This window comes from Streptopelia decaocto (assembly GCF_964273445.1).
Source record: "Streptopelia decaocto genome assembly, chromosome: 8".
In the NCBI taxonomy this organism is placed as follows: domain Eukaryota; kingdom Metazoa; phylum Chordata; class Aves; order Columbiformes; family Columbidae; genus Streptopelia; species Streptopelia decaocto.
In genome coordinates this window covers 21,215,986-21,230,505 of record NC_138662.1, presented here as the reverse complement: position 1 = coordinate 21,230,505, position 14,520 = coordinate 21,215,986, and positions in this window count along the sequence as shown.

Below are 14,520 nucleotides of genomic sequence, written 5' to 3'. Positions count from 1 at the left end.
TAATAAAGAAAAAGCCAGCCTGGTCTTTTCAGCACAAGAACTTGTTTAGAAGTAAACAGTTGTTAAACACATCCAAAGGCATGTTCAAAAACATTTCTTAAGTTGTCTGTCAAATAAGATCGTGGATTCAGCCAAATTGCTACTGGATAAGCAAAGAGTTTGCCAGAAAGAAGTGCCATGGTAGCCGGCAGCCCTCGGGGAGCAACGCCACCTCCAGCGCAGGAGGATCTCACTCGCGGCTCCTTTCAAAGGTGCTGCACAACTAAACGTTGCTTTTGTGTGGAAAATGGGCAGAGCGAACACCAAATCATATCATAACCAACCGGTGGAAGCAGGACAAAGAGCGATGGACTGGCAGAAAGAAGAAATCAGGCAATATCTGCAGTGTCGGTGGTGCAGCGTGATGCTGCCGCGCACAGCTGGAGGTCACTCTGAACAGCTGGACCATTCCAGGGTACAAGCGATCGATGTGTTGGGTGAAGTCAGTGCTGGGCCAGAGCCAGAGCTGCTGCTTATCTGCCCTTCAGCAAGTCATGAATTCTGGAGCGGAGGCCGGTGAAAGACTCTGATCCTTAACTCGGTGCTTTGCTGTTGCTTTGGACAAAGGTGTCAGCGAGGCTCTGGTCTCCAGGCAGGGCAGGGGACAGCTTGGAAATCTTACTAGGTCTTACTTTGTATATGCTAAAAATGAATTCTGTATTTATATTTTATTATAAATTATTAAATGATACCTGATTGAAATAGATTCTAAATGCAGGTTCAAACACAAACTACCCAGATAGAAACCTTTCAGGAGTTCTCTGTGTTCGGACAGCGAGCTCCTCTCTAAAAGAGCAGCTGGAACCGGAGGTGCAGGAACAGCCACTGCTCTTAGTTTTATGGTAACTTACACTGCGAGATATCACATCCTACATATTAGGAGCTCAACATACTCAGAAAGGTACTTTTTGATGATACCATTAAAAAAAATAATCTCATTCTAAGTTTTTAGAAGTGCAGAGATGGTGAATTTCATGATGTCCATCAATATAGGTTATTTGTGTCAAATGCCACCAAGCTGATATGTAGAACCTGCAGGATAATCAGGGGAAAACATCTACAACAAGCCTCGATCTCTTTATTTGAATTTGTTTGGTTTTTCAAACCACAGGAAGACAGTTTCAGAAATAACCAAGACTGATTTTTTTTTTTTTTCCTAAATACCAGCACACGCTCAGTTTTAAAGCCCAACTCTCCATGTTTTGGAACAAAACAAGCCCATTGATGCAGAGGATGTTTAGAACAAGGAGCCCCAGAGCCAGGTCAGGAAGCACCTTCCCGGTGCCAGGGAGAGCCCAAGCCTGGGCTCCTCCGAGAAGGAGCTTTGGGGCAGTTTGGGGCAATTCCCACTTTCTAAACCTGAACTCCCCTTAACCCCGTTACCTCTGCCGTCCATACAGGAGCACACTTGAGGGGTTTTCCCACCTCCCCCTCGAAACCCCAGCAGCCCCCACGCTGTGAAACCCACCTGAGCAACCGATCACACGGGACAGACTTTAAAACTGGTCCTGTGAGATCACACATATTTCACATAGGCAGCTCTATTAGGCGGCCGCTTCAGCCAAATCATTAAAATCACTGCAATCCACAGAGAACAATAACTTTTTCTTCACAAACGCATTATTGTTCTCCTGGTTTCTGATTTACCAAGAATATTTTGATTCACTTAATGCTTGCAACGTCTCCTCCAATGCTGAATTAAAAATGAAGGAATTGCACATTCACGATAATTAAATAAGATGGCTTGCTCGAAATAATGATGGTTTTGTAACATCAGATGCAGCAGGTCCCCTCCTCCCCGGCTGCGTGTGCTGCCCGGAGCTTTCACAGGGACAAAGTGACATTAAAGCTCTGGGTTGGGCTGATAAAATCGCTCAGGATGCTCTTGAGAGGCTTTTTTCTCCCAGCCACGAGCAGAGTTTCTGTTCTTTACAGCTTTGCCAAATTTGAAGTAAAATGCTTTCAAACTACGTAACTGTTGTTTGGGGGTTGGTTTGTTTTGCTTTTGCTTTTTCAAACCCCGGCTCAGCATCCTCTGGGCACCCCGCATTGCTGGATAAATGCTGTGACCCAGTGACAGCAGGACCGTGCCCACCGTGGCTCCGGCGGCCTCAGGACAACCCGCCGCGGTGCTCCAGGGCAGCTGAGACACCATGAGAGCAGAGGAGGAGAGGGAGGGAATTTTCCTTGCTCCGGAGCCGCAGGCGGCCCCTCCTGCCAACCTTGTGCTGGAGTGTTTCCCTGCAGAAGCCACGCCGCCTCCTCCCAGAGCAGCACTGAGCCTGCAGCACCCGCCCTTGAGAACCCCAGGGCCGCGGCTGCTTCCTCAGCCCGTTCCGCACGTGTTCTGACGCAGCCTCTAATGGAGCGATCAGGCTTTGTTTTCGGCAGAGCCCCAGAACAGGCAGCGCTCCCCTCATCAACACTATTCAACACGGCGCTTTATCCTCAGCCTTCCCCGAATCCTCCTGCAGAGCTCTCGCTGCACACTGAGTCAGAGTTAATATATTTTCTAGGGTTTTTCTATCTTGATCATCACCAGCATGTTTCAAAAACAGTAATTTATGTTCATGAGATAAGTGGTATTACCATCCCTGTTTAGAGAAGGGCTACTGGTCAACGGGCTCCGAGCGATTAAGATCGAAATACTGTAGGTGCTCAGTTGGAGTTTGGGTTGGGCTCTTTTGACCATTTGCCACCGGCCCCCTTCCCGCCCCCATCCCTGGCAATGAGCCCCCACAGCTTTGCCATTGCTGCCTAGAAATTAATCACGTTTTTTCCGTAATAGTGTGCACAGAGACGTGCATGGATAATAGGATGCATAACTTTGCCTGTGTAAAATATGGGTCAGAAACTAATAGTTTGTAAACCACTTGCAGGGGTTAATGAGCCCACTGGACAGTTCACATCACAATTAAAAACTCAACCACAAAGTCATAACCACATGCAGCTTTTTCACACTCAAACCTTCCTGAACTTCAAACTGTGCCCTTTTGGTTTTTTCTGGATTTAGTTGCTTTTATTTTAATAGAGAGAGGTGGCTTACCGCAGAAAATAAAATAATACATGTAATTTAATACGTTTGATTGGCTGGTTGTTTTAATAGACAGTTACAGAAAACTCAGTTTCATGTAAAGAAGCAACATATCCACAGGGGCTGCTAAACACCTTCACCTTTAACAGCACAGACCACGGTGTCGAGGCACTAAATCACTGGTTGTTATTATATATTAGCTATTAAATATGAGCTAATTCTATGCCACACGCCATCTCGGGTGAGTCCCCACTGAGCAAGGTGCCATGATATCAAACGCTATCACAGCTGGCACTCTTCTTAATTAGTCCTGACAAATCTTGATAATGAATCACTGAGAATATGAGTTAAGCATAAAATAAAGCAAACGGCAAGAACCTTGTGTATGATGATTCTCCCCTCTTCACTGGCTGCAGAAATTGAGTCATGAGATTGTTTTGGAACATTTTATGGCAGAAATCAGGAGTGCTCTTTGTAAATTAAGTTTTAAACTTTTTTTACGAGGCCTCCTCACGGCTGTGCACTTTTTACAAGCACTCAGATCTTTTCCTCATCTACTTTATTTATCCCCTTGATGTCTCTCCCCATTCATTTTGCAGAAAGTCTGGTCTATGCAAGATTTTTATCCTTGTGTACAACAACAAGCAAACTCCAGCAAAATACATTGACGACCTTGTCTCCCTGGCTAATGATATCAGATTCTTTTCTGTTGATGTGGTTTAATGCTATAGATTTTTACCTTTACTCATTTGCCTTGATAGACTGAGTAGCAGATCAGGGTCTGCCCCCCGCAGAGCAACTTTCTTCCCAGTCCCCTCCTGCTCTTCCTCTCCCGCGTCCCACCAACAGTCCATGACCAGCATTTGAAAGCCCTTCTAAACAAGACCAAGCTGCAGCCCAGGCTGTGCTCGTAACGCATCCCCAGATACTGAGGTTCCACAGGCCAGGTGACGGCCCAGCCGTTGCAGAGCGCTCCCTCTTCAAGACTTGCTGCGTTTTCCACAGAAAAAAATCATATTTTACCAAGACCGAAAATGTCTGCACCACCCATGAGCTGCTCCAATAATACTTTTTTGTTTAGGATGCTCTGTTATTGTAATGATTGAAATAAGATTTTTTCAAACCTCATTTAGAGATTTGGAAAATGCAGGTCCTACATTTCCTTTCTCGTGGAAATCCTGGGCTAATAAGAGCTTTCCAGACTGGTTGCTTAAGAGAAATGAGCACAGAAAGGACCCCAAAATAACTTGGAGGACAAAAGCAAAACCGGCTATATGAAAAGCCTGTCTGGCCGAGCAGCAAGACAGCGAGGCTGCTCGAACCAGATGCGAACGACGCGGCTGGAGACGATGGGCTGGGGTGGGAAAGTAGGGGAACTATTAATACTGGGAGATGAAGAGAGAGCTGGGGGGGCTGGCATCACGGGGCGGATCCGCTGGGGTCAATGAAAACTCATTCATTTAAAAGACTGGCCCATTAATTTGAAAGCTATTGACAGGGCGGTGGGAGCAGGTTGGAAGAGTTAACTAACACGAGGATGGAGAACATCCTGCAGTCTCATCATACGAATCCTACAGCTGGGAAAAAGCACAACCAAGTTAAATCCCTTAAACGGGAGATTAACTGGGCCACGAGTGTTACAAATAGACTGTGTGCACGTATCAATATTCTTACACCTAAGAGAAAATGGATTGTATCCTCAATTAGTTTAAAATCAATGACTTTGCTGGAATGAAGTTACGATGGCTGAAGATACGTCTCGGTACAAATTGCGATGTCCTGGGGTTAAATTGGGCGCTGGCTCGATACCTGAACAGAGTCCCAGCCCAACCGCGGGTGTCCCAGTGACAATTCTCATCAACCAGAAACCTACCGGAAGACGTACAAACAGCTGGAAAAAGGCTGTAGCTTTTCTTTAACACGGCATGGGCAGGGGCGGTCGTGTCTGCACGCAGCTGACATTTTCCAGCTTGCTGTTAGATGCTTCAAGTAAACCAAAATACTTTGACCCAAACCAAGCAGTTTTGAATGAACATTTTAAATAATTTCACTTTTTTTTTTTTTTTTTACAGTGAGATAGAAGCAAATATTATTATTGCTTGATGTTATTAGGGCGTTTTATTGAAAAAAAAAAATGGTGCTAAAATGTGGATTTTTTATGTGCAAGCTGTAATGTGGATGCTGGGCAGCCCCTGGCCGCGTGGTAAATGGAGACACTTGGGAGACTTGCTGATAAAATACAACCCCGAGCCCCAGGAGAGCCTGTGCTAAATACAGACACAGAAACACAGCCAAAGCGCCAACTCTGGTACCAATTCCTCATTTGTAACTATAATTAAATATTGAGGTAATGGTGTAAATACCTAATTTCACCCCCTGCCTTTTCCCAACCTGTACGCAGACAAAAAGCAGCGCCTGCTTTTGGAATCCCTGCGTGCCAAAGAACTCCAGCAAGTGCGATTGTACTGCCGTGTTCACAGCTAAAAACCAAATCTGATAGAGCTATTGGATCAAACCTTGTATTCTGTGGCAATCTAATTTTACCCTGACATGTTGATTGCTTGCTCTTCATCTGCAGTTGCTGTCCCAAAGGTGCCAACTGAGAGAAGCTCTATTTTTTTTTCTTGAGAAGATGACATAAAATAAATTCAGAAGAACACCCAAGAACAATGTGGGGTTTGTTATTCATAAGACAGCTTTGAGAAGGGAAAGATTTGGAGCTGCGATTTTTGAGGGCTTCCACGCAAACACGGGTGGTACAAAATCGAATGGAATTTCTGACTAATAGCGCATATAAAGCTGTTCCAAAACAAGGGAATTGGGGCACACGGAAGCTTTTGAAAATCCCTCACCATTGCCTTGGTTGCTTGTTGTCGGGGGAACCACTGAATTCCTTGGAGAAGCTGGGCCTATGTGCCACCTGTGGACAAACGACACTTAGTAATGTGTGGTTCATAGACCAACCACATTCAAAACCAAAATTTAGGTGCAGATTTGATGGGGCGAATTAAAATTCTTTAAGGAAATGTTGCCAGATGTACCTGCAACACATTTAGGAAGGGATGCTGAGCCCTGCTGCAGTGTGCAATTAATTACCTGCTTAAATAGCTATTGAAATTAGATCTTGCAAAAGTTCAGAGGTTTTCCACAAACTTCCATGGATATAAAGTGACAAATATAGAGTTAAGCCGTCCCAGCAAGGGGCCGGGCTGGCCAAAGGAACAAGATCCCTCGTGAACGCGTTGTCACCAAGGCAAGGGCAGACGCTTCACCGCGGTCCAAAACAACAACTCTTGCTCGGACCTTTGGTGTGTTTCAGCAGAAAAGACCCATAATGAAACCATTTTCTCCCAATTTAGTTCTATTAATGCTGGAAATACACTGTGCAGAGCTCCACTCTGTGACACCCGAACACGAGTCGCCCTCAGCGACAAGATCCCCCTCAGATCTCTCTGTGTCTCTAACCTGGGGCTCATGGGTTCAGCGCTACAAATATTTACATGCGTTAGTTCTTCTAATAGAAGCTGAAAGCCTCACGTCAATATTTACAGGACCAAATCACAGCGGTCAATTTTCTTGTAAATATTTAAGAAAAAAAAACCCCAAACGCAAACTCACCATCCCATTCCGAAAACATCATTTGCACTAAATGACAATTCAGTATTTCTTATTGAACCTCACCCACATGGAACTTTGAAGCGTTGCTTCCTTTTAGCAGTGTGTTTTTTTCTCTTGACCCAGATACAAACAGGCTTTTACCACTGGGAAATGAAATGTTGATGCAGCAGTGCTGGCTTCCCCATCATTTATTCTTGAATTAACATAGAAGAGTTTTTCTTCTTTCTCTTTAATTACCTACCTTGATAGTGTTCTTCATTATTTATAAGTTCAGAAGTTTTCTTATATTCCTACTCTGCTTTCTCCATTAACTTAAGATATAACTCTGGCTAAATGAATTTGGAAATTTTGAAACATCAATGGTGGCTCAGGATTGGCATTAGTAGCCAAGACTAATAAAATCCTTATAAAAAGAGGATATAAAGTCAATTAAGTCTGGAGAAACAGAGAGTTAAATAAAAGGTGCAATGCTGGAGCACATGCTAATTGGAGAGGGTTAATTGAGTTGGGGGCAGCTGCTGGGTGTGAATGGTGCTGGCTGGAGACTCCCAGTGTGGGCTCCAGTTCTGACTGTGCCACAAGGATGAAGCAAAACCAGCATCCCAGACAAAACCCAGTAACTCTTCTTGCTGTTTAATTCATCAGCAACTCGCCCGTTCGTTCTCTTTGAGGAACAAAAAGGAAAAATGGGATTTTGGAGAAAAAAAGGAACATGTCAACAATAGGCAAAACTGTGAAAGCACTTAGCGGGGAATAAAACCCTCTTGTATCTTCTTCTTAACTCGTCCATTTACACTTGGCCGTTTCAGTGGTGAGTGTATCCCATTTATCACATAAGGAATTCCCATGCGGAACGTCCCTGCTGCTCGGGGTTCCCAAGGGCAGAACTACAGCCAGGCTGCCAACCCCTCTCGGCTTGTACGACACCACGTGAGGTTTTTCTCTTTCTAACCAAGACATTCATTCCAAACATGAATTCTGATTCAAACCATAGATCATCAAATACCATCAAAGGAATGTTTTACAGCCGGTAAGATTAAGATGTGTTGAGCATTAGAGCTACATCGTTTGAAATCACAGTAACTACTAACAATCTTTTTGAAATAGAGCAAATTACCTTTACTTCTTTACTGCTAGAAAGGAGAATGTCCATTTCCAAAATATGAATTTTTACTATCATATTATATTGCTATTTTTATGAAGCTAAAGTTATGAAGGCATTTCAGACATGAATTACTTGAAACTTCTCCTGTTTAATTCCCACTAGAACTAAGCTTGAATTCTCCAGATCAAAGTCTTTTGGAGTTCATTTTCCATTTCTATCCCAATATGATTATGGTACTTTTCACATCTAAGGAACACAGTCTAAAAACCAGGAGAAGGAAAAAATGGCCATTCGTACAACTCTTGTGGGAAACAGCCCTGGTCCCTCTTCACCTTCGCCTTGGGTGGCCGGGTCCTCCGTGTCGGGTTGATCAACAGGACCCCAAGGCAAAGAGCCAAGTGCTGGAAAGCCAACAGCCAAACCAGGCAGGTGTAGCAGCTGCATGATTTAAAATTATTTAATTGACAATGAATGACTGTATAATTTAAGTATTCGATGTAAGCAAAAAAAATCTAATCAAATTGCTGTGACAAAATCATTTGATGGTTAGTCCCCAAAGTACACTTTTAATGTCAGATCTAAAGATTTCAGGGCAATGGCACTATTTTTACTGTCCACACATCGTATTTTTCATTTTATGGGTACAGTTCTCATTCAAGAACCATAATTTCTTATTTGGTTCACCCTGCAAGAAGTCTTTGCCTTCTCCTGAAATACATGCTTAGAAAAGCACTCACGGAAAGGTTCCAACCAACAATGAAAACAACCACCCTAAACCCACCATCAATTTGGGGCATTTCCATCAATCCCGCTGCTGTTGACGCTCCCTTTGGAGCCCTGGGTGTTAAACAATTTCTCGCTTTCATTCTCAATCTGAAACTGCACAAAATTCTCACTTTTAGCCACCGTTGGAAGCAATAGAGAAAAAGCTGCAAAGCTCCTGGGTCTCTGCAAGAGGCAGGAAGCATTTTGCCTAAGATGTACCTATTTCAGTCAGCATACGTCATGCTAATTGAGTTTTAAAACTTGAGTCGAGCTTCTTGGGAGCGGTTCCTGGCCCACAACACCATACGTTTTGGGGCCATTGTGTGTCACCTGGGACCTGGGTTGAGTTCCAGGTTTTCCATAGCTTTCCTGTGTAGGACTCTGGGGAACGATCTCATTTCTTGCTAACGCAGTTCATCTTCTGCTCAGTAATAACATACCCACTAATCCACATAGCTTCAAGACACTTAGAACTGCAGCAATAAAACTTGCAAACATAGGAGAAATAGGAAAGCATGTAAATATGATTCAAACCCAATCTGAAGTTAGTAAAATCCAATTGAATTCAAATTTTTCTCCTTTCACTTCCCCCAGCTGATATTTCCCCAAAGCTCCTCTCTTGAGTTACTTGTGCACAGTCACCCTTCATCTAGATCATTTGCATTTCCAACTCAAAAAAACCCCCGACAACCCACAAACGTGTCTTGTATTGCTTATGGAGAAAACAGATTAAACCGTGAAAATGCAGTCCATATATGTTTCATGTTCGTGAAGTGACTGATCAACTAGGAACACACGTCTGCTACTGGAAAAGCTCTGCAGGAATCAAACAAAGAAAACCTCTTACCACTATTTTCAAAGGATAAGGGAGCGTTTAGAAAAGCTGCCCAAAGGTTTGAACAGCTTAGCAAGAGCCACCAGCATTATCACTGAACAAATGGGTCTAAATGGGGTTTGGATAAGCCTGGGGGAGACTGGGGGAAGTTTCTTGCCATCAGAAGACCAAGCCAGGCAAAGCTGGCACCCGCGGCACCGGATTCGGTGAAAAACTGGTCATTTCCAATTTTTCAGCCCCGGGGAACACCAAGGCTGATGGTTAGACTCAGGCGTCTTCACCGTTGTCTGATTCCTAATTGCAAGGCAACATGGATTTATGGAAAACATAGTTTCTCAAATTAACGAGTTTATATTCGTGACATTAGAAAATTGGTGATAAGCTGGCAATGTTGAGCACAAACCTTCCAGCAAACAACTGTAAAACAGCCTCATATAACGATGACTAAGAAACTGCTCTGATACATGAAGACACCTTTGACAGAGCACTCAAAATAAATAACGTGCTCTTCTAAAGCACCTGCCTGGGGACAGGACACATGGTGGCCCTGGCTGCAGACACCGGGTGCCACGTTGTGGCTTCAGCCCCGGGACCCGCTGTCCTGGTGCAATCGGGAGCGACAGCGCAATCAGCTCCCAGCCAGAGCTTAAATGCAAAACCTCATCTGCAACACATCAGACTGTGTGGAGGCCTCTTTCAAAAACAGCCCTAATATTCAAGATTTAGAAACGCCATCTGTTAGAGACTTTGTTAAATAAAAATATCTCATTACCGAACGTAGATCTTGGAGAGGCATCGCTTTCCTTCATATACATCTGATTTTCTTTAGCTGGACAATCACAAATAGTTGTTTCCCGGTATTTCTGAACAATTTCCAAAGGTTTCTGACAGGAGACACGTTCCTAACCTGTAGCAAAAGAAATAACTGTATTATTAATCTGGAACGCGTAATAACTCATGCCATTTGAATTATGTTGCTGAAAGGTGTCTTTTCACCAGCTTTATCTCTGCTGGTAAATAACAATTCCCCTAATTACAGATATAAATCTGTTGAGGTATGAATGCACAGTTGAAAGTGATGAAAATGTTTAATAAAGTATGTCCCAGAAATGCAGAACGTGATTAGATTCAACATGTTGACTATGGGGTTTTTGGGGATCTGCTGATAGAACCACAGACCCTTAGGATGGCAACGCACTCGTCATCCAAGTGATAAATGTAAAGGGGGGAAAACCACTTAGTCTGGTGATTATAATTGTGCCAAGAGACCTGAGCAACCGATGAGGCATAAAAATGCTTTTTAGCTATACAAGTTCAAATGGTTTCTTATGACTTGAAAGAGCATATATTACATGCTCTGCTTGTAAACAGTAGACCTTTAATTGTTTTGTTTTTCAAGAGAAGTTTTATGAAGACCTGGTTCTCTGTTCTGGTCTGCATTGGTCACCTCTATGATTCAGACTCATATCACAGATCTCTGAAGAGCAGAAATTGGAAACAGCTCAGAACTGCAGTCTGGTTTTAAAATAAATACTTTTTGGTTTTTTAAATCACTGTTTTTAAAATACCAACCTAAGCCAACAATTTCACAAAAGCCATGACATCTTTTTCTGAAATAACCTTTGCCTCGGTGCTTTGTTTTCAGTATTATAAGTTATTATACTTATTTATAATATTTTTTGTGGGTTTTTTTTTTGGCAGCGGATAAAGACAAATTCTTTTAAGATGGATTATTCTAATTGTAACCTCACCAAATATCACCAGCACAACTTCCCAAGTATCCCAGACCCCCACAGCTCCCTGACAGCAGCACAAAGACAAGGACAACACAAGCACCTGGATGGCAGAAGCCTCTGCGCTTGGCCTCAGCGAGTACAGGCTGTGGAACAGGTAAGGACCCTTCTGACCTTTTAAATAAAAGATAGGCTAGCTCAAGACAGCATACACGTTGGGTTTCATAACTCATAAATCAGAATTATTGGACACAACTGCAATTTCCTTCCAAAATCTCTCTCCCACTTGTGTCTCTCTCCTTGCAGCTGGTCGGGGGGAGTCGCCGCCTCTGACCCTCTGCAGGCAACGAGCAGGGAAGGTCATTACCCACTGTTGTTCCCTTCACTGGCACTACATTCATTTAACAATGGAGCACAACAACAAAATTACTCCTTCTTAATATCTGCAAAGATTTTCATGTCACACTAGGGGTGGTTACGTCTCATTACTGCTCCTGCTTTATTTTCTCATTATTGATGTACATGCGTTTTCCATACAAGGATTAATTAATATATCGTGTTCTTAATCCACGTGTTCCCTTGAAAGGAAGGAATCTTTGACATAATATCTTCCTATTTGTGTTCAAATTCCAAAAATGCTGCTCTGGTTCTGACACCAAACTTTCTGTCACTAAAAGGATTTCCCACTTCTTTTTTTTTTTTCCCCGACTACATATAGAGGTAAAACTCTCTATTTTTTTAGTTTTCTTCAGCAAAAGGACGGAGGAGAATTTGCAGTTTATGGCCAGAGTGCGTGCTCAGGGCTGTGACCTCGGAAGAAGAGCAGAACAGTTATTGCCATGCTGACCATGGGGCCGTTGCATCCCACATCCCACATCCCGCATCCCACAGATGTTTAGGGGCTTGCAACAGCAGCTGAGCAGGGACAGCACACTTCTCCACTGGATAAAGACAGGTCCTACAAATTACATTTGCCTAATAACCAATCTTCCAGCTTGCACCCTGTGGGAAAATCAATCACGAGAATCTTCTCTAATTCAGATCTTACTATGAGCCGGTATATGATGTGGTGTTGCAGAACACACTGGTAGATTGCGGTATAAATTTGCGGTGGCTGACAGTAAACCCTCCTCACAGACCTCTGCTTCATTACACATCGAAACTGAACCCTACCAGCAAGCATTAAAAAACCAAACAAGAACCAAAAATCGAGTCCAGGCATTGTCATTTTAAAATCAATTCGCTGGGCTGGGTACCGCTGAAGATTAAACCAATAAAAGGGTTTTTATGAGGAAACTTGTATGCGAGAGGAACAAATCGGCTGCAGAACCTGGAGCTGGCATGCAGTCCTGAATTAATAGCTTAATGTAATTCAGTTCTTACTGGTTGCCTGGAAACTAACTTAGAAAAAAAAGCAAAAGCACAAACCATAATGGGTGTAGAGGGCTTAATAGGGAATTATCGATGCCACCAGACTGTTAGACAGGCTGATGTATTTCTAACAAAATCACTCAAAATGCTCCTTTATTATTATGTGTTATTCTAAATAACAAGGTCCAAGGCCAAAGAAGATGAAGTATTACACAATGCTGGTGGTTAATGCAGACAGAAGAGCCTGGCACGCCGGTGTTTGCCACCATCGACAGACCGACCGTTCTCACCGCTGCTGCTTTTTTCTCTCTCTTTTTAATTTTTTGGGGTTTTTTTGCATAATGTAACTAATATTCTCTAACAGGAAAAGCACCGAAGCTCCTGTGTATTCCTCCCAAAGTCACCTGCCTTGCATCAGCCCTACAGGTCTGCTCGAACAAAGAGATGAGTTTCTTCAATTCAGCTTCAAACAAAACTCTTTTCTGAGACAAAGATTCAGCTCTTTGCCAAACACTGTGTTGGGGAAAGTTTTAGTGAATGCTCTTAGTTATATTTGTAGGGAAAAGAGAAACCAAGAGCACGTGCTGAGTTCCGTGCTGTTCCAAAGGCTGCCAGGGGCTCCGTCCCACCAGGGGCTGCAGGAGACGCGTTGGTGGTTACAGGACAAGGGGACGGTGGTGGCTCCATCAACACCTTAAAGCAAATGCTTCTTGCAATGGAAAGATGCCCATCAATTCCAATAAGGACCTGGCTAGCTTGAGAATGCATGAAATTAACTGACTGGACTAAAAATGCCGCTTTTCGTTAACAAAGAAAGCAGTTTAATGACTCTGGCGTCACAAAGCCCCTTGCGGTGGCCGTGGTGGCTGCAGGTCCCATGTGGCGTGTGGCTCCTCACCCAGCAGCTCCAGCGCCCAGACCCCACTTTTCTGCCTTGAAAGCGTTGCTTAGGTGGCGCAGTTTTTATCCTAATTATTTTTGGCAGGAATTAGGTCAGTTTAATTAGTTTAAAATTCAGCTGAACAACCACCTCTCTCCTAATTACTTTTGGATATATAAATAATGCATCTATACGCACCAAAAGAGAAAAACACCATAAAAACTATCATCGTCAGCCCATGCACAAACACACAAATAAACTCACTTTGTACTTCAAAGACAAATCCTGGCAGGTTTTCAGGGATAAGAATGATCATATGTTAGAAACAGCTTTGATAACAGACTCTATCTCTTCCTCCATATCTGATGTGCAAGTGTACAAGGGATGTATAACATGCACCATAATATAGAACATATTGTGATATATCAGTGCAGAACTAATTTTGAGTCTGTTACTGATTTATCTGTTATGTTGAGATATTCAATAGATACCTCAAGAGCATTTTAAATAGTCTCTAAATAAAGCCAGTCATTATTTCTTACTAAAAATGGAGCTTTTAAATGATCCAGTTACTGAAAAATCAACAGACCATAATTTATTTTTAAATATCACAGCTCCCTTTCCCATTTCTAAGTGATCTGCAGTAATAAAGTATCAACATAGAGATCAAATGTCACAACAAAAATGTTTAACAACTTATAGATGGTACATTAAATCCCTACAACCTAAGACAAGACAAACATAATCACAAATGCTTTTTATTGCAATTCCTTAGAAACTGCGGACATGAATATAATTTAGCACAGTTAACTTATTTTTCACTATGATCCCATTACCCACAACTTAAATTTTCCACGTCTCTCCTTCTGTGGCTCCTTGAACCAGCAAAACCGAAAGGTGAAGCCATTTCAGAGTCTTCAGTCCTTAGAGGTATTTATGTGTTTTCCAGAAAGAATGGGAAGTGAGGACACAGGTTTCAGGCTAAGAAGCCGAAGAACATTTTAGGAGCAGCCTGCGCTCTGAGCTGGTGTAGATGTCTCGTAACGTTACCGTGCACAGAGCCCCGTGCCCACGTCCGCTCTTCCAGCTGGGACCCAAGTGCCAGAGCAGGATGAGCCAGTGACCTGTCACACTCTTGTC